The sequence below is a fragment of the Gallus gallus genome, chromosome 23 (genome assembly GCF_016699485.2).
Source record: "Gallus gallus isolate bGalGal1 chromosome 23, bGalGal1.mat.broiler.GRCg7b, whole genome shotgun sequence".
Lineage (NCBI taxonomy): Eukaryota > Metazoa > Chordata > Aves > Galliformes > Phasianidae > Gallus > Gallus gallus.
In genome coordinates this window covers 1,645,800-1,663,745 of record NC_052554.1, presented here as the reverse complement: position 1 = coordinate 1,663,745, position 17,946 = coordinate 1,645,800, and the positions used below count along the sequence as shown (strand labels likewise).

The 17,946-nt window shown below is 50.9% G+C and overlaps 1 long non-coding RNA gene across 1 annotated transcript; it reads right to left on the bottom strand.

Moving 5' to 3' along the window:
* Positions 1–1,944: 1,944 nt before the first annotated feature.
* On the bottom strand, positions 1,945–10,043 carry LOC107055005. Its single transcript, XR_005841690.2, has 2 exons — positions 9,806–10,043; positions 1,945–6,819 (listed from the first exon to the last, which is right to left on the bottom strand). It is a non-coding gene; the product is annotated as an uncharacterized LOC107055005 (long non-coding RNA).
* Positions 10,044–17,946: the final 7,903 nt, after the last annotated feature.

Below are 17,946 nucleotides of genomic sequence, written 5' to 3'. Positions count from 1 at the left end.
TTCAGTAATGAGCCTGGCACATTCCTGCTCCTGATTAGATTTGCGCGGTGATTAACCCAGCAGATATTCACTTGGCGAACCGCCCAGTTCTTTCCAGTTGCAGTGGACCGAAACCATCCCTGCTGTATTCCCACACTGGGAAGCAAGGTCACCGAAGGGCTCTGTGGCAGAGGGACTCCAGCACACGCTGCTTCTCTAATGTTGTGCTTGAATTTCCAGCTCCCCCCATTCGGTCCCGCTGGGAGGGCACCTTTCCCAGCTGGTCCCCATAGTGCCTGTGCCAAGAATCAGGGCAGAGTGACAACGGCCGTGCTCACTAACAAGTTCTTTTCCTTCCCTCGGGGACTGTCCAAAAGGGAAATAAGGCAGGATCAAGAGATTAGCATGTGTGGTTCACATCCACTATTTGGCCCTGTTGGGATATTGTAATACGGCCCAGACGCTTGGGAAGGTGTTTAATGTAAACCAGCATGACTGACATCTCCCCATACGGGATCTGAAGGCTGTCAGATCTCAGGTTATTGAATGTCCCACTTAGTGACAAATATATACACCAGCTAAGTAGGGCACAGAGCTCCGGTTCACCCTATGTGAGCTCAGTCTGGAATCACACAGCCACAGTTTTCCAGGCCCCTATGACCACCTGCATAGTGGCAGCAGTGATGTCAAAGAGCTATTCCTACAGAAGGCCTCTGTTCCTTTGGAATCCAAGGGGAAAACTGCTTCAGCAATTATTTCTGGGTTCAGTTTGCCTTGCCCCATCTCCCATCCAAGGATCTTGTTCTGTATTTCACTACTAGGTTAACAGCTCACACTGCATACAAAACCTCAGCAGGAGGAGCGTGTGTGGGGCCAGCCCCACCACCAGCATTGCACTGTGCAGCTCCTGCATGGGGTGGGGGCTGCACCTCGGGGAGCTCTGGAATCAAAGCATGCTCTAAGTGGAAGAGGAGACTTAAGCAACATAGAACTGTAGACTCATTAAGGTTGGAAAAATCTCTTAAGATCACTGGAACAGATTGCCCAAGGAGGTTGTGGATGCCCCATCCCTGCAGGCATTCAAGGCCAGGCTGGATGTGGCTCTGGGCAGCCTGGTCTGGTGGTTGGCGACCCTGCACATAGCAGGGGGTTGAAACTAGATAAGCATTGTGGTCCTTTTCAACCCAGGCCATTCTATGGTTCTATGATCCTTAAATCCAGCCACCAACCCATCACTGCCATGCCCACACAGAACCTTAGCATTCTCCAGCCTTAATGATTCTAAAATCATCTAGTCCAGCCATCAACCCATCCCCACCGTGTCCACTCACAGAACCATAGACTCAATCATTAAGGTTGGAAAAGACCTCCAAGATCATCAAGTCCAGGCATCAGCCCACCATGCCCACTCACGGCATCACTGAATCCTTCAGGTTGGAGATGACCTCAAAGATCTTCCATCCCCATCACGCCCACCGACCTGTGTCCTCACAACAAGTCCCCTGGGTTTATGGGAAGCAGAGCAGCACCCTGCCCTTTGGATTCAACTCAGGAAGAATTAATAGGGAACAGTGTCTGGAGAATAAGGAACAGGTGTTAGTCCAGACTCAGGCTCTCGTGCCAGGCGAGGATTATTTTATTATAATTAATATTCTTACTTCTTATAGTTAATTACTGGCTGAATCTCAGTGCTATAGGACTGCCTCCATCTGCACTCCAGATGATCCTGCACACTTGGAAATGCGTTGTCAGAGCCCAGCAAGTTCTGCAGATGACTGACTATGCAGCCACCAGAGGTGGTGGGGGATATTATGGCCTCACAGTGAAATCTCCTTGCAAGCTAATCCCTGTGAACTGCTTTGGTTGTGTTTGCCACCTCCTTTGTTCATGAATATTTGGTAGAAAAACATTCCCTTGCAAATAAGCACTCGTGAAAAGCAAACAAGTCCTAATTACTCGTGCAAATATTCTCATCTGAATGTTTATGCAAATACACATACCCACGTGAGGTCCTGCATCAAACAGCCATGAATACGCATCTGCATGAGAAAACACACAAGGTGTAAAAGAAACCACATTCTGAGTGTCCTTCATTGGTTCAGTAAGGGACCAGAAGGGAAAGGCAGAACTCCTTGGGCTGCAGCTACAGCTGGGCTCACAGGGGTCAGGCCAACAACATTTGGTCAAATCACATATACTGTTCTCTATAAATATTGATTAATTAATAGGGTTTCAGGGAAAGAAAAGTGATTGGTCCGCCTGGAGTAAAATCAGTGAGTCATTTTTCTTGGGAAAGCAGGAGATGATGATAGTTAATTAAAGCAAACACATCCAGAATACATTCTCAGGACCTAAAATGATGCTCACAGAGAACCAATGGAGTGATTGTAACAACAGAGCACAATGAGTGTGTGTTTGTGATTCTGGTGGGTCAGATGGCACAAGATGCTCTCCCACATTTTATTTGGAAGCTGAGGCAGAATGGGCTCTTTGGTGGTTGAAAATAGGCTCAGGTGGTGGTGAGCGATGGACTGATGTCTGCTTCAAAACTGGCAATGAGTGAGGGCCCCAGAGTGACACATCGTTCAACATCTGGATGATGACATGATGCTCAACATCAACATGATGAAAAATGAAGTGAGGTGGGCGTTATGCAGAATAGCAGGACATCAATCCTACAGTTATCTGAAAGGGAACTGGAGGTGAAGGCACTGGAGCAGTAGCCACAGGCTGAGGCTCAGGAGGGTCAGGGCTGGCACCAGGAGAGCCTTCCTCTCCGGCAGGATGGCCCAGCCTTGTTCAGATCTTGGGAGCAGATGGAGGTGTCCATTCTTGGTGGCTTCTAAGATTTGGCTCAGCAAAGCCTTACAGCCATCCTGGTGTAATGCTGGAGATGTTCTGCTCTGAGTGGCAGCTTGGACTGGAGACCTCCACACATCTTTGCCCAGCTCTGAGCAGGCAGATCAGCGTCCCAGCAGCTCCCACAGAACCCCATCCAACACGCAGGACACGAATCCCTGCCAGGTCCCGTACTGCTGGGCTGCATGGAAATCCCATCCCTCCACCTGCACTGCTGAGGGCAGGGGAGAAGTTTGATGGGAACAGATCCCCCTCCAAATCCACCAGGAAAGTCCATAGGGTCAGAGACACTTCATCCTCCTGACCGTATGCTCTCTACAAGTTCAGACTGATCCCAAGTGACACTGTACAGAAGTAGGGAACACGTATGTGTCCCTTCCAACAAAAGACATTCTATGGCTCTAAGAAACAATGAGACTCGAGGTCAGGAAGACCTGCTTTCCCAGAGACCCCCCCATCCACACTGCAGGCACGAGATAAGTGGCACTGAGCATGAGCTCATTCTCCATTGCCTTAACAACCCACAGCAATGGCATATTATAATTTTGGATACCAGTGTGTGAGCAGGACATGGATCTGTGCTGTGGACACGCACTTAGTTCCAAGTGCAGTTGATCTTTCCCTGTGGTCATAGTTTTAATGTGCTGAGGATGTTTTTCTTTGGCTGCACGGTCACCCAGTATATGCTGAACTGCCTATATGAACACAGGTATTTTGCATGGACGTTAAATAAAGGTATACCAAAAAGAAATCCAAAGAGACAATATCAACTTGTTTTCCTGTGCTCAAGTTTCATCTGAAAACCCATTTGATATCCTTTAATTTTTCATCTTGAGATTATGGATGTGTTTGTCTAAACATCTGTGGTAGCTGGTTAACAGGATCAGGCCAGCATTAGACTAGTGCAGATAAAGATAATCTTTTCCAGCCCAATAACAGCAATAACATTAATGCATAAATTCTCCTCTTCAACTCCATTTATCACCCAGACACACTACCCCCAAAACCAGGCAGTGGCACTGCCAGTACTGCTGCTGCATAGAATGGCTTGAGTTGGAAGGGACCCCACGGATCATCATGTTCCAACCCCCTGCCACAAGCAGGGCCATCAACCCTCAGATCTGGTACCAGACCAAGTTACCCGGGGCTCCATCCAACCTGGTCTTGAATACCTCCAAGAATGGGGCATCCACAGCCTCTCTGAGCAAGAAATGAGGCATTTCATAATTTTTAAAGTATTTACTGTAATGGGTGGATGCATTTCACAGGGCTGCTGAGAGCAGAAGGAAGTGGACAATGGACGATCAATGTCACAGTAATTTAATGTGTTAATGAATGCCTGCTTGATTCGTTACCTTTACTGGAGGAGAGCTGGTGGGCACGCTTCTCTTCCAGGTAGCAATTTTCCTAGAACAGACAGGAGTTTAATGGGTTTTCAGGAAAAACTTCTTTACAGAAAGGGTTGTTAAGCACTGGAATGGGCTGCCCAGGGAGGTGGTTGAGTCACCATCCCTGGATGTGTTTAACAACTGTTTGGATGTGGTGCTCAGGGACATGATTTAGTGGAGGGCTGTTAGAGTTAGGGTAGGATGGTTGGGCTGTGGTTGGACTTGATCTTGAAGGTCTTTTCCAACCTGAGCAATGCTATGATTCTATGATTCTATAGTGTTAACAAAAAGCTTCCAACATTGGGGAAGGAAGAAAGAAAAGAGGCAAAGACACCACACCGCACTCCACAAAGGACGGCTCCTGAGCTCATGGGGCTGCTGGCCGTGCTCTGCTCACTTTGCTGCTGGCTTTGCCTTTGGAAGGTGGAAGCAAGCTGAAGTGCTTTGATTTTCCTCACCTAGGCTACAAATCACACGATGCACCAGGTCACCCTTACAGCATATCAGACTGGGGGGTATTTTCCAAATCCCCTGACGAGAACATCATTAAAATGCCAGCAAATGAAGTCTGTAGAGATTGACTGGGGATAAAGCACGTGCAGGAATCCACTCACCACCCCCCCACGGTGATAACACAGCCACAATCAGAGCTGCCAGTGAGGCAACTGAAGGCTCATGGTGACTCTTTAATGACAAGCATCCATTTAATTTGATTGCTGGGAATAATGGAGTGTTGCGTTCCCTCCACTCATTTCAGTGGGCTTGAGCACAATTAAGAGGAAGGGATGTGTGGTTTTCCCTGAGCGCTCCCTCTGTGGCTGCTGATTAATGCCCAGCTGCAGTGCTGGAGCCAAGTGTGGGGCGGATGGACACACGGACCCATCGGGGTCCCGATACTCCTCTTGGAGCACTGCTTTTGCCATCTGTGTCATTGCTTCATGATCAACATTCTTGTCCACGTTGCCCTCCTGCAAAGACCATGGAGGGACAGTTTTGTCAGCAGCCCCCACAGGTGTTGTACACCAGGACCCCCTCCATCTCAGCTTGCACACAAGTGCTGCAGAAAAGGCTGAGCACGTGGCTGGGATGTGCTGCACAGACACATCGGTCAGTAAGTCATGAGCTCTTTGACGGTGGTGTTTCTTGTTGGGTAAGGAGAGTGTCAAAGTAAAACATTTGCTCCAGAAATCACTGTTCTTTCAGAATCCCGTGGAAACACACAGCACTCACACGGAGGAGAAGTGCTCTCTCTTGGAGGGGTAAAAATCCCCTGTACAGAACATGGTTTTCCTTTGGATCTACATTTCCACAGCACTGCCAATAGTGAGGACGGACGTCGTCCCATTCCTTTCAACGTTTCCTACTGACAGTTCACTCACAGTTCAAGGCAATGTTATTTATCAGCTCATTCACAGAACTGTGCTGGTGAGGTCAGCTCTGCTCCGCCAGGGATGCTCCCACGGAGCGCCATCCCGGTGAGATAAGAACCCATGTAAGAAATTCCCTGCAAGGTGGGACTCCATCATCCTCCATGAAAAGGACAGTTTGGACTGGATGGTGGACAGTTGGACTGGATGATCTCGGAGGTCTTCTCCAACTTTGGTGACTCTGTGATTCTATGAACAGCAGAATGATGAGCGAGCACCTCGGGGCACAGAAAGCAAGAGCGTCTAACGAGGAGGATCTGTTTTATAGCCTTTCAAAGACAGGGTCTAGAAATCAGTCTGCTGACATTTTAAAATGTTAAATCTCGAAATACGAACGTAAATCTGTGAAATTAAATCCCGGATGCCTGAAAAGCTTGGAAAGCAAAGAAATTCAGATGACACGATGGCCTCAGTCACAGCGCCATAGGATGCTGTGGGTCGGAAGGGACTCACGGGGGGACGCACAGAAACGCCCCCCAGAAATAGTAATAAAAAATGACATCACAGAGCGATCAAAACCAGATGGCAGCTTCTCTTTTATTATTATTTTGCACCATTTTTTTTTTGCAGTGTGTGACTGAAAGGCAATACTCATATCTACTTCCCAGTAATTCCTACAGCTCCCCCACAGGCAGTGTTGGTGCCGTCAATTGCAAATAAGGTGATATTTTCAGCGGTGAGGACATTTTTCAGCAGCTGAGATCCCAACTTTTCCAGCACACCCCGTGCCCTTTCATTGCTGTGTTGCAAATAAACAGCACGTCATGGGTGAGGATTTCCTTCAAGGGTACAACAGCAGGTTCACGTGGTTTGGTATTTCTTCAGCTGCAATTGAGCTGCATCTTCAGCTGCAATTCAGCTGCAATTCCTTTCTTCAGGAATCGCCGCAACCCACTGAGATGAACAAAAATGCAACGCAGTGAAATGGTGGTTTGCTCAGGAAGAAAAGCACCGCGTTGCAGAGCTCAGGATGCACCTCTGTTGGTCAGGGATGCAGACATTCAGCTCCCGAAGTGGAGAAAGAGACTCACGTCCTTCTCGCTGTCTGACCTGAGGCTGTGCGTCAGGCTGTGGTTGGATGCAGTGTCTTCGGGTTGATAATCCGCGCAGTGGCGTCGCGGAGATTGATGCTGCCCCGGATAACAATGCCGATGTCATCCCTATCCCTGCAGCGTGAGAACGGAGAGTGAGGAAACCCCGGGGAGCGAAGCACCGCCTCGACACGGCGCTACGGGCGGCTCCCGGCCGGGACCGCCCCCGTCCCGCTGCAGCTCTGCTTTCCCTGCGGAGCGGAGCGGAGCGACCCCAACTGCAGCCCCGCTGCGCCCTGCCCGGGGTCTGCCCCTCTGTGCCGCACATCGAGCGCTTCCCCCCGTCCATTGATTTACCAGTAGTAGTGCAGCCGCGTGTCGCTGATTTCAAGACAGCGGTTCTGGCACCGAAATATATAATTTGTTCATTTCTTGAAGTAATAGAGCTCCGTGCACGTGGCTGTGGGACTGTGGTGGGCTAAAAGTGAAAGCTTTTAGAAGGAGAAAGAGAAAGCAACTTTTTGTTAAAGGGGCCGCCCAGCAATAAGTCAGAGGATTGTGGAATGGTTTGAGTGGGAAGGGACCTTCAAAAGCCATCTGGTCTGAGTCCCTGCAATGAACGGGGACACCCGCAGCTCCATCAGTGCTCAGAGCCCCTCCAGCCAGAAAGGTGAGGCACTCCGTGGGCTCAGGAGCTGAGCTTCAGCTCTGAGGGCACTGCAGGAGTCTGCCCCATCCAGACACACTGAGCATGAAAACATCACAAAGTCAGACGTGTGTCCATGGCCAGGTGTGACACAGCCGCATTGTGGCTCAGGTTGGAGAAGGGAAAAGGCTCAGAAAGCCTCGCTGGGATTAACCTGGGGAAGTTACAGCCACAGATACTGCAAAGACACGTCGGTAGTTCAGTTGGCTTCTACATCAGTGCTCTTGAATTGAAAGTCATTGAAGTTTGCCATCTTGAAGGAGCTAACGTGTGACAAAAAGGAGAATGCTTTAATTTGTCTGGAAGCCAAACTGCAGCGAAGGCAGTCCGAGGAGAGAGCAGATGCTTAATTCTGCCATCAGGCAGAGCTCACACTGAGCCCCCATGAGAAGCAGAGATCTCCAAGGACCGAACTGCTGCTGCACATCCACCTCCTGTGCTGCCTGGGGAGCTGCAGTGCTGGGGAGAGGCAGAAAACGCCTCGAGGTGGAGAGGATGCAACGCGGGGATGCTGTCCATTGCAGACGTGGAGATGCTCCCCAGCTCTTGAACCTCCCGTGCATTGCACTGCTGTGTCTGCAGAGTGCTCACAGCCTTCCCCACGGCCCTGCTCCATGTGCCCCTTTGAAGAGTGTGAAATTCATATCTAAGAAAAACCTGCACGGTGCAGGTTGAACGACAGAGAAAGAAGCTCCCATTTCACATTCAGCCATTCAGAGAGGGCCGATGGAGAAACGCAGGAAAGAGAATCACCTTGCCTCTTAAATTCCAGCACTCACAACGCCACGCTATTCCTTAAGATTTTCTTGTCATTTTGTTGCCCCAAATGTCCTCGGAGGGATCTCCAGGAGGAGAGCAGCTGGGTGGCTGCTGGAGGAGCACGAAGAGTGGGCAGAACAGCCACTGCAGCCCTCTTAGGCCTCTGCTGTGAATTGCTGCCAGCAGACTCGGGCAGAGATCTCATGCAAACAGGCTGACACGGACGTGAGATCCCTTTGGAGGACATCAACAGTGTAAGAGAAGCAGAACCTGAAAAGCTCCCAGTGCCAGGATTCCAGTGAGTGCATTGGATGGAATCATGCGTGGTTTCTGCCACCTTGGGATGCAGCCCACAACCCCAGAGTTACAGAAGAGAATATGGAATGAACAGCAAGACAGCTTGATCCGAAATAAAGAGGGGAGACGTGGATGCAAGAGGACAGAGCAACATTTGCTTTCTGAGTAATGGGTAACGTGCAAAAATGTCCAAGGAGGGCAGAGGCTGAGGGGGAGCATCAAGCAAATAATTAAGATAGAAACAAAGAGGGAAGAAAGAGAAGAATGGGAAAAGGATGTCATCCTGGTGGCCAGCACGTCCCTCTCCTGTGCTGACCAAGCAGGATGAGGAGCACCTTGCTCACCCCGCTCCGAGCAGAGCGTTCCTGCAGATTGCTCTGCAGTAATTAGCTCCAGGGTGGGGCTGGGAGCACGGAGCGGGGAAGTGGAACAGGAGGAGAAGCTAACGAGGTCAGAAGACAGCAGGTGGCATCCCCGTGAGGAGAGGGGAGAGGACTCACAACCTGCTGCAATCACAGCAGCACCTGCCTGGGATGGATCCCTGGGGCCAGGAGAGTGAAAGGAGGGAGAGGGTTTGTGCTGCACCATACGGCTGCGAGTCTTTCTCCGCTGTTTGTTTCAGACATTAATTAGGTCAGTGCTGCCCTTATAGGAAACCCGAGGCTGGCCCATGCTCCAGCTTGCAGGATCGTGGTGGGCAGAGCAGTGAGTGGGGCTGGAAACCTGCACGTGTGGTGCATTTCACCTCTGCGTTTGCCCTCAGTTCTGGAACACTGAGCTGCTGCGTAAAGCAGTGCTGAGAAATACAGCAAAACTGGGACAGGCCAGAACGGGGTCAGCGGAGGAGAGACTGAAAAGATCCATCACTGCTCACCACCACCAGCACCACTCCCAGGGGCTCTTCAGAAGGAAAAAGACAAAATCAAGATATAACTTATCCTGAACTTGACTTGTAATTTTGACAGCGTTATAAAAGCCCTACTTCCTTGGGTACTGAGGTATGAAGCATCTTGCAGAGGGAAGGAGAGAGGGCATTCCTTCCTGCAGGGGTGGTTACACCACTCAGCCCCATGAAACCCTTCCTGGCGTCTCTGCTTCACAGAACTGGTGAGCTGCTGGGCAGAGGTGTGACACAATCTCTTGGTTCCTACACCCACAAGTGTATTACTGTTAAAGGATTGGGGTGGCAGTGACTCCCACGTCCTACCATTGGAGGAGCAATTCTGGATCCTTGGGGGAAGAGCAGATCCCCAGGGACAGGGCTGGCACCGCGGGGTGTTCTCCAGCAGCACCCAGAGAGTCCCCATGCAGGGAGCTGCCCTTCCCTTTTACATGTCCACTGCAAGAGACCCTCTGCACCTGAGGATGTGGATGACAGACGGTGATGTGCTGAGCTGCAGCCGTCGCTCCTGCAGCATCCAGGGTCCGGCCTTGTGCTGCTGGCTGCTCACACCTCCACAGATGCTGCCTGGGAGCAGCCCCACGTGCACTCTCCAATCTAGTCCATGGCTGAGCAATGGGTCTCCTGGGTGAGCCTCTCCCTTTCATGAGTTCTAGAAGCCCTCCAGGCACAGACTCGGGGCTCCAGTGCAGTTGCTTCAAACCTCACCCACTCACCCGTGCTGCTTTTCATCTGGTGCTGGTTTGTTTAGCCTGTCCCCAGCAAGTGACCCGTGAGGATTCCGGCAGTATTTATGCTACTGCTGATTAGCAAACAGCCGCGTGACCTGCTGAGAAAATCTAAGTCAAGTCCTTGTCTAGCTGCTGATCCATGTAAACAGCAGGAATTACTGCTCCAGCTGGAGTGATGCGGGTCTGAGGTCAGGGGATTAAGCTACAGGGAGCGAGGGCTGCTTTGCTTCTCAGTGACAGCCTCTGCACGGAGGTTGAGTGACTCCCATGCACAAGCACTAACTTCCTTGCTCTGGTAGATCAGCCGTCCTTGGAGACAAGCAGGGAGCATCCATCTGTTTGATCTGCTCGCCTCATGGGTCTGGGAAACCAGCAAAGGGTGCAGGGCAAACAAAAGGAGCTTAGAGAAGAAGCAGTGAGAAACAATGGGGAAGAGACGTGGCACCCAGCACTTGTCCTGCAGCAGCAGGAGGCACCGGAGCAGCAGTGAGCGCAGTGCAGTCACTGAGGGCAGCGGAGCATCGTGAACACAGTGTGACAATCCTGCCTTTCCCACGCAGGCAAGGCCACAGGCACAGGGCTCAGTGCTCTGCTGAGGTCTCTTGAATGCTTGATTCCACCAAGTTTGCAGTGATGCCTCTGGCTGAACCTTCCATCCTTTTGATGCTTGGAGGAAACTGTTCTAGCAAATGGGCATTCAGAGTTATCCAGGTTATCCTCGGTGCCTAGGCAAAGACCTGATCTGTACGTGCACACTGACATCTCTCTCAAAGGTGATGCTGCACCAGGGAAAGAAAGAGAAACCATCTCTGCTCTTCTTGCATCCTCTCCCCTTGTTCCTCTTGAGAGGCACATGTAAAGCTCCCTGCCCAGGAAAGGTACCTGTACTCATTGGTATCCTTGGGGTTACATGGAATGGGAGGTGAGGACACAAAACATAGGGGGATTTTAGCTGAAATTAATGTTTTCTGAAGAAGTCTCCTCCTCAGTTGGCCATGGCCACGCTGGGAGCCGGCTGCTGTGACACAGCTGCTCCTGGCACAGTGCCTTAGAGAAGGAGGAGGTGGATGTAGTGGGACTGGGGTGACACGAATAACAGAGGAGTTCAGCATCTCCAAGATGCTTCCCATGAGGGGTCCCGTTCTGCAGGGCGCCCACAGCAGAGCTCCAGCAGTATCTCACCACCCAAACTCCAACCCCTGCCCAAATCCAGGGCACAACACAACAGTTTCTCCCTTCTCTCTCTCCCATCTGCTCTGTAAGCTGATCGCCCACAGTAAGTGTCTCTTACATAGAGGAAACCCATCCTTCCCCTGCCCCGCTGCCATCTCTCGTGCCCGCTGCCTTGTCTTGGTGTAGATAACTTCCTAGCTTCCACTCATCTGGGTCGCTCATCAATTTAAACATGAGTTAGAAGCTCTCAGCTGCGCTGCCTTGCCCGATCAGCACACACACACACAGGGTTTGCTTCTACTCAAGATAAACAAGCAATTTCTTTCTCTAAAAGTTCTTTGGGAAAGCGGCGATGTACAGCTTTGCAACGCTCCCAGCTTCGACTGCTTTGTGCCTCAGTATCACATCCCTTCGTTATTCACCTAAGCAGCCCTTAGTTAATTGCAGAGCTCACACTTTTTCTTGGCTCGCTTGCTTCCTGCTGCTTCATGATTCATTACTTGTCAATGAGTCTGCACGGTTCCCCTGGCAAAGCTCATTCCGAGCTGTGCAGGAATCCTCCCCTCTGCCCTTTGGCGGAGCTTTCGCTGCTAAAGCGTGTGGCTGTACTGCTAAATTGCTGCTGAGGTCCAAAAGGTTTTGTTGACCCTGGGCAGGGCCCCAGCTCATCCCTGGGCAATGATTTGTGCTCAGCTGAAATGGACAGAGAAGGTCCATTGCACCCTGGAAAAACAGATATTGCTGTAGTTTGCCAGCTCCAGGCTGGTGTGCCCAGCAAGCTGCTGCCACCCAGGGCAGCAAAGCAGCATGGAGAGAATCAGTAAAAAAAGCAAAACTCACAGGCTGAGATAGTTAATAGCACAGGAAAAGAATGAAAAATAATGCCCTCATCATCCACAACCAGGACAGTGTCACAGGGAGTCAGCAGACCCGTGAGCCCTCAGCCAGGAGTCGAAGTGATGGCCGTACGTATGGAGATCTGCACACTCCAGGCTTGGTGCCCGTGGTTTTGCTGAACCTACCCCAAATTAAGTGTTTTGTGATCCCTGACAGAGGTTCCCATCTGCACCAGCAGGACGGCCATAACTGCAAACCTGCAAGAGAGCATCCACTGCAGTGGGAGGACAACAGAGCCGTGTGTGTGAGTGCCACGATGGATGCCATGATGCCATGGGCAGCGACCACGGGCACCTCTAGGAGCTCCTGGAAAGAAAAGGAGCAATGTGTGCTTCATTGGACACCACCACAGGGCATGAGCAGCATCTCCTGGCTGCTGCCCTAGGGCTGCTCCTGAGTCATTCACTGCCTCCCAGCAGCAAGTGAGGACTAAGGATCAGTGTGCAACCAGACTTGGGCAATCATTCGGGGGACTTTCCTTCTTCTTCTTGGGAAGCACTTTGAAATATCCTGCCTAACAAATGTATTTGCACACATCTGCCAGTGAATAGCATGGGAATTTCTTGATGAACACCATGGGAATCTACTGGTGAACACCATGGGAATCTGTTGGTGAATACCATGGGAATCTGTTGGTGAATACCATGGGAACAGACCATCCTCCAGCAGTGATGGTGGGTGAATCAGTCCTCCGTGCTCACAGCCGTGCCCCATCCCTTACTGCACACGGACAAACTGCTTCCCCTGGAGCGGGGCCCAGGCAGCAGGCTGCATGGTGGGAGTCTTCATCTCTGGAGCAGCATCCCTTTCCCTTTTGTAGTCGGATAATGGCAATGATTTCATTTTTGTTTCACTTTCTTCCTTGTCACCAACATTTCTTTTGTCCCTTTCTTCCTTTACAAATGTTAATTTCCGTCTTTGTCTCAGCTGTAGCTGTTTCAGTGCATTGTCTTTCGCCAACTGAAATGAATTCCTCCTTGATAGGCAGATCTTAGAAAAGCATCACACAGCAATCTGGAACAAGCACAGCCGAAGCAGCTGCCTGGCTGAAGAGAGAGACGAGAACAAGTTGGTTTGAGAAGCACCTCCAACGCAGAAGAGTTCTGCAAACTTCAGACCATATTCCTCATGTGTTCATCAGAGAGAAGCAAGAAGAAACAAAACACTCAGACAGCTGGGCAGGGTTTTATATTCCTGGGTTTTATATTCTTCAGCTGGGCTAAGAAGAGGGACTGGGAACTACGTGCTGGCCAGCCTCCCCTCCATGCATGGAAAGTCATGGAGCATGGCCTTCTGGAGGCCTCATCCAAAGCTGTGTGGGTAAACCATGAAAAAATATGAAACTATCAGCTAGTAAGTCGTGTTCATGTTAAATATATTACAGGTAACGAGAGTAATTAATTATAGTGAAAAATATTGAGGAGCCAGCTCCTCTGTTCCATAGGTTGAGAGCTGCTCCCGAGCCTTAATGCCCGGTGGAGCGGGTCGGGTCTGTAACCCCTTTGCCCATGTCCTGCTCTCCTGAAACCCAAATAGCAGAAACACAGAAAAGAAAAATAATCTCGAGGCTGGAGAAGGTGGCTGTGATCCTCGATAAGGATAGCGTGGTTGTTTATTATTTGGCAAGGTAAAAATGTTGACGCCTGTAATTGCTGTGTGAAGCGACTGGGCTCGTAAACGGCCGCTTTCATTTTTCTTGCTTCTGCTCTGCTTTTATGAGACCGTCAGCCTGAATTTCGTGGGAGATGAAGGCTGCAAATGAGCGGCAGCAGATCCTGGAATGCAGAAATGGTGCAGACCTGCAGGGAGGGCAGCGAGCAGCGAGCACGGGAAACGTCGGTGCCAGCAGTGCCTCGGGCAGCTCCGTCCAACAGCGGTCCCTATCGCTTTGTGCAAAGGCCTTCCCGTCCTCTGCAGCTCCTGCAGACGTTCCTGCCCTCCAGAGGCAGAATGGAGGCAGCACTTCCCAGCTCAGCACAAAGCTTCTCTTGGGAAAGCGTGATCCTGGTTTCAAACCTTCGTTTCAAATCTTTGCACTGCTACACGTATATGTAAGCAGTTACTCATACTGTTCCTTGAAAGGAAATCCCTGTGTCAGAGCAGGGCTCCTGCATGGCAAAGCTGGGAAGTATAGGGGATAACGCACTGTGTGGGGCGCACGTCCCTCTGAGCATCACCTCTCCAGTGCTCAGGTTGCCTTTTCTGCCTCTGATCTTCTGATTATTAGAGTGGAGTTCCCCTCCTGCGAGCGCTGCAAGATGCACTGAGCCGCAGGGATCACCAAGTCCAGCTCCTGGTTCCACACAGAACCACCCAAAAATCAAACCCTGTAACTGGGAGTGGTGTCCAAATGCTCCTTGAGCTCAGGCAGCTTGGGGCCATGATCTCAAAGACCCAAACTTCATGTAAATAGAGCAAAAACAAACAAACAAACAAAACCCCAAAACAAAATACCCGCAAAACCCAGCTGGCCAGAACACAAGCATCCTGTTAGTGGATTACTTTGCTTTCTTTGCTTTGCTGCTGGGCAGCAGCCAACCAAGACACTCGGCCTGGTTGGGCAGTTATTGCACAGCAGCCCTGGGACACCCAGTGGTGCAGTGTGGGGTGAGGAGTGGCTGCAGTGTGGATGGGCTCAAGGCCCCACGTTGGGACACAGTGTGGGGTCATAGGAACAGCCACGCGGTCCTGGAAGGAAGATGATGTTATTTCAATGCAGTGCACTCGCGGCTGCAGCACAGGAGTCAGCAGACACAGGCTTTTCAGTTCCTATAACCCTGAAACAGCCCGATTTGTCTTGAGAGGCAGAGACAGAAAAAGCAATGCCGAACGCTGAGGGGCCTCCTGGAGTCTCCGATTATCCCTGCAGTCCCATTGGGTTGTGCCAGCGTGGAACAGCTGAGACAAAGACACACAGCTTCACCTTGGAGGCTTGGTCAGAAACTCGGCCTCTTCCTCAGCAACTGAAAGCAAAATCTTCTGACTCTCCATCAGAAATCATCAAGGTGAAAATCTGTGCTGGGACTCAGAAGTACCCTTCAGGTTTTCTTTTATCACTTGTTGGAGACAGAATGTTTTTGGGTCGCTCAAATTCAGACATTTGGGTGCGGTACTGAACCACCAGCAGAGCAGCAATGGCTTTGTGCTGCCAGCAGGACAGCACAAGCGGGGCTGCAAAAAGCCTGCTGGTGATGTAACCTTGGAAAGGATGCTTCATTAATGCTAATAAAGCCCTCGTGGTGTCAGCTCATAGAAACCTTCATCGCAGACAGGTGGGTTACGTGGTGAGTTCCAAGTGTTTGCTCCCACTTTCGGCTTCCTTGGAGTGTGCTGTAATTCAGGAAGGAAGGAAGTCAAGGCAAAAAGGATCCTTTAGGATTGCTTTGGACAACATTCTGCACTGGACCACAGCGCACCAGTAAAGGGAAGAGAGTGCACACCTGCTTCTGCCCCGACCCACAGTTATCCTATCATCTTTTTCCCATTCACACCGATCGGAGTGAGACCAGAAGGAGCCCCTATGGCTCTCAGATAATCCCTTCGATGTTTCAGTTTCATGTGTCATACCTTGGAAAGCCAAAACGAATCAAAGAAGAGTTCTTAGCTTACGGCTGCATTACGTATTACAGTTGCAATTGGCACAATGAAGGAAGAAACCTCCCTGGAACAAAAGCTGAGCATCTCCCTGTGATGCTAAGAGAAAGGCCAGAATGAGATCTAACAAACAGCACAATGGGCTGCAGCTGCACGTGGAGAGAGAAAGGGCTTTTCAGCAGTTCTGCTTCCAAAGTTAACTTTGGCCCCTGGGCTGTGGGCAGCACAAAGTAGCCGAGCCATCACTGCAAGAGGGGCATACAGCACAGCCAGCACTGCAGCTTCCAGCACCCAACGCTGCAGGGCTGCAGTGGAACCTGATGGCATTTTGTTGTTTAGCTTACAGGGCTGTGCCCAAACGCCCTGGGAAGCTGACTGATTACCTTATGGTAACCAGCAGGATGCCTTCATTAATTCCTCGATTAGATCCTCAATTAGCTTATCAGATGTAGGACAGACTGAGCTGGACGAGGCGGTTGATGCCTCAGCAGAATCCTTTGCCGTGCTGGAAGGAATGTGGAAATCATTCAGGATTAAAATTCCTCCGGCCCATCCGGACTGTCCCTCTGCAAACACAGCAGGAGTGTGGCCTCGGGTGCTGGCAGGGACAAAAGCTCACCCTCTCGTATGCTTTGGCAGCACATCTCCTTCTTACTACTGGACACTTAAGGCCACGCTCATGCTAGAGAGATCAAGAGAGAGAGAGAGATCAAATACAAATGCCAACTGTCCCACCAGGGGGTGAATATTGCTGAGCTTACAGTCCCACCACCTGGCTCGGCCATTTGCAGGACAGCTCGCTGTTCCGCTGCTGCTAAAACAAAGGCAATGAGCAGCACTCACTTCTGTCCAAAAGCAGCCCAGGTGTGCTCGTGCAGAGCTCATTGCTGCTCCTGACCCAGACTGAAACAAAGGAATCCTGCTCCCCTGCACCCCCTGCACCTCAGGCCGTGTAGCTGGCAGCTGTTCTTGCATGCAGCTGCCTCTTTTCCCACACCTTCCTTTCCTTTGAGCTCTTGATCCCTTCGCATCTTTCCTAACACTGCTCTCTTCTCAGTGAGGATCCACGTGTATGACCCGCTTGCCTCACCTGCAGGCATAGGGTGTGCATTGCATTGCATTGCATTGCATTGCATTGCATTGCATTGCTGCTGAACAGAAGGAGCTGGGAGCATTTGTTTGGCTGCAGCTCAGCAGGAAAGCACGCTGCAGTCCTCGGGCTGCACTTGAGGGTTTCTTCTGTAACGACTCACTTTGCGCAGGGAAACGTTTCAATTGAGGCAGAAATTGGTACCTCGAGCACATATTTCTTCACTGACAGTTAAGCAAAACCAGAGTGAAAATTAGTTGTGAAGTGACCTCTAAATGAGAAACCCACTTACGGCTGCGCCAGCCGAGGAGAGACAGCACAAATGGCTTTGTTCCAATACGGAGAGCTTTATGTCAGGAGCTCCAAATTAAACAGAAGTTCCAATTTTCTGAGAATCAAAGGAGCTGAAAGTCACTGTGTTTCTCAGGTACCCCACTGCCCCGGGGCTCTCTTCTCTCAGGGTTCAGTGCCAACTTGGATTCCCTTCATTCCCTCTGCTGTCTTCCTTTCCTTTCCCTACCTGGAATAACCTCACAACAGCACTGCTGTGTCACTTGGTGTTTCTCAGCCAGACCCACCGCCCTGCAAATCTCCTGCCTGCCACTGCAGCTCTCGCACCCTCTGCTCACATCGGTGCCCTCTCACAGCAGTTCTGTTCCCTTTGCATCTGAGCAGCGGAGCTCTCTCTGCGTGCTGAGCTGTCCTTGTGCCGAGCTCAGGTCCCCACGCTGTGTGCGCATTGCCCTGCTCGTGGTACACGCTCTCCTGCTGACAATCACATATGCTCTGCTCCTGCAATGGAAGAGGGATGCCGCTTGTTTTCTTTTTCCAGCCAGAAGAAGCTGAGGGAAGGTGACGCTTTGGTGTGAGCCCACATCTCCTGTTCTCATGGCAAGGGAGCGAGCCTGTCGGATTTACATCGTGGAGCAGCACACAGACAGCTGACCTCAGCCCTTCGCTCTGCCAGAAATCTCAAGCGACTTCCAGCAGAAGTCTGAGGGCCTTCAGCCCCCACCTTACCACAAAGCTGTGGGACAAAGTCAGGGCTGCTTCCCTGACGCCAGTGCCTGCAAGGTATTATTGCACCTCTTTGCAGCTCCAAACCTTTCCCTGC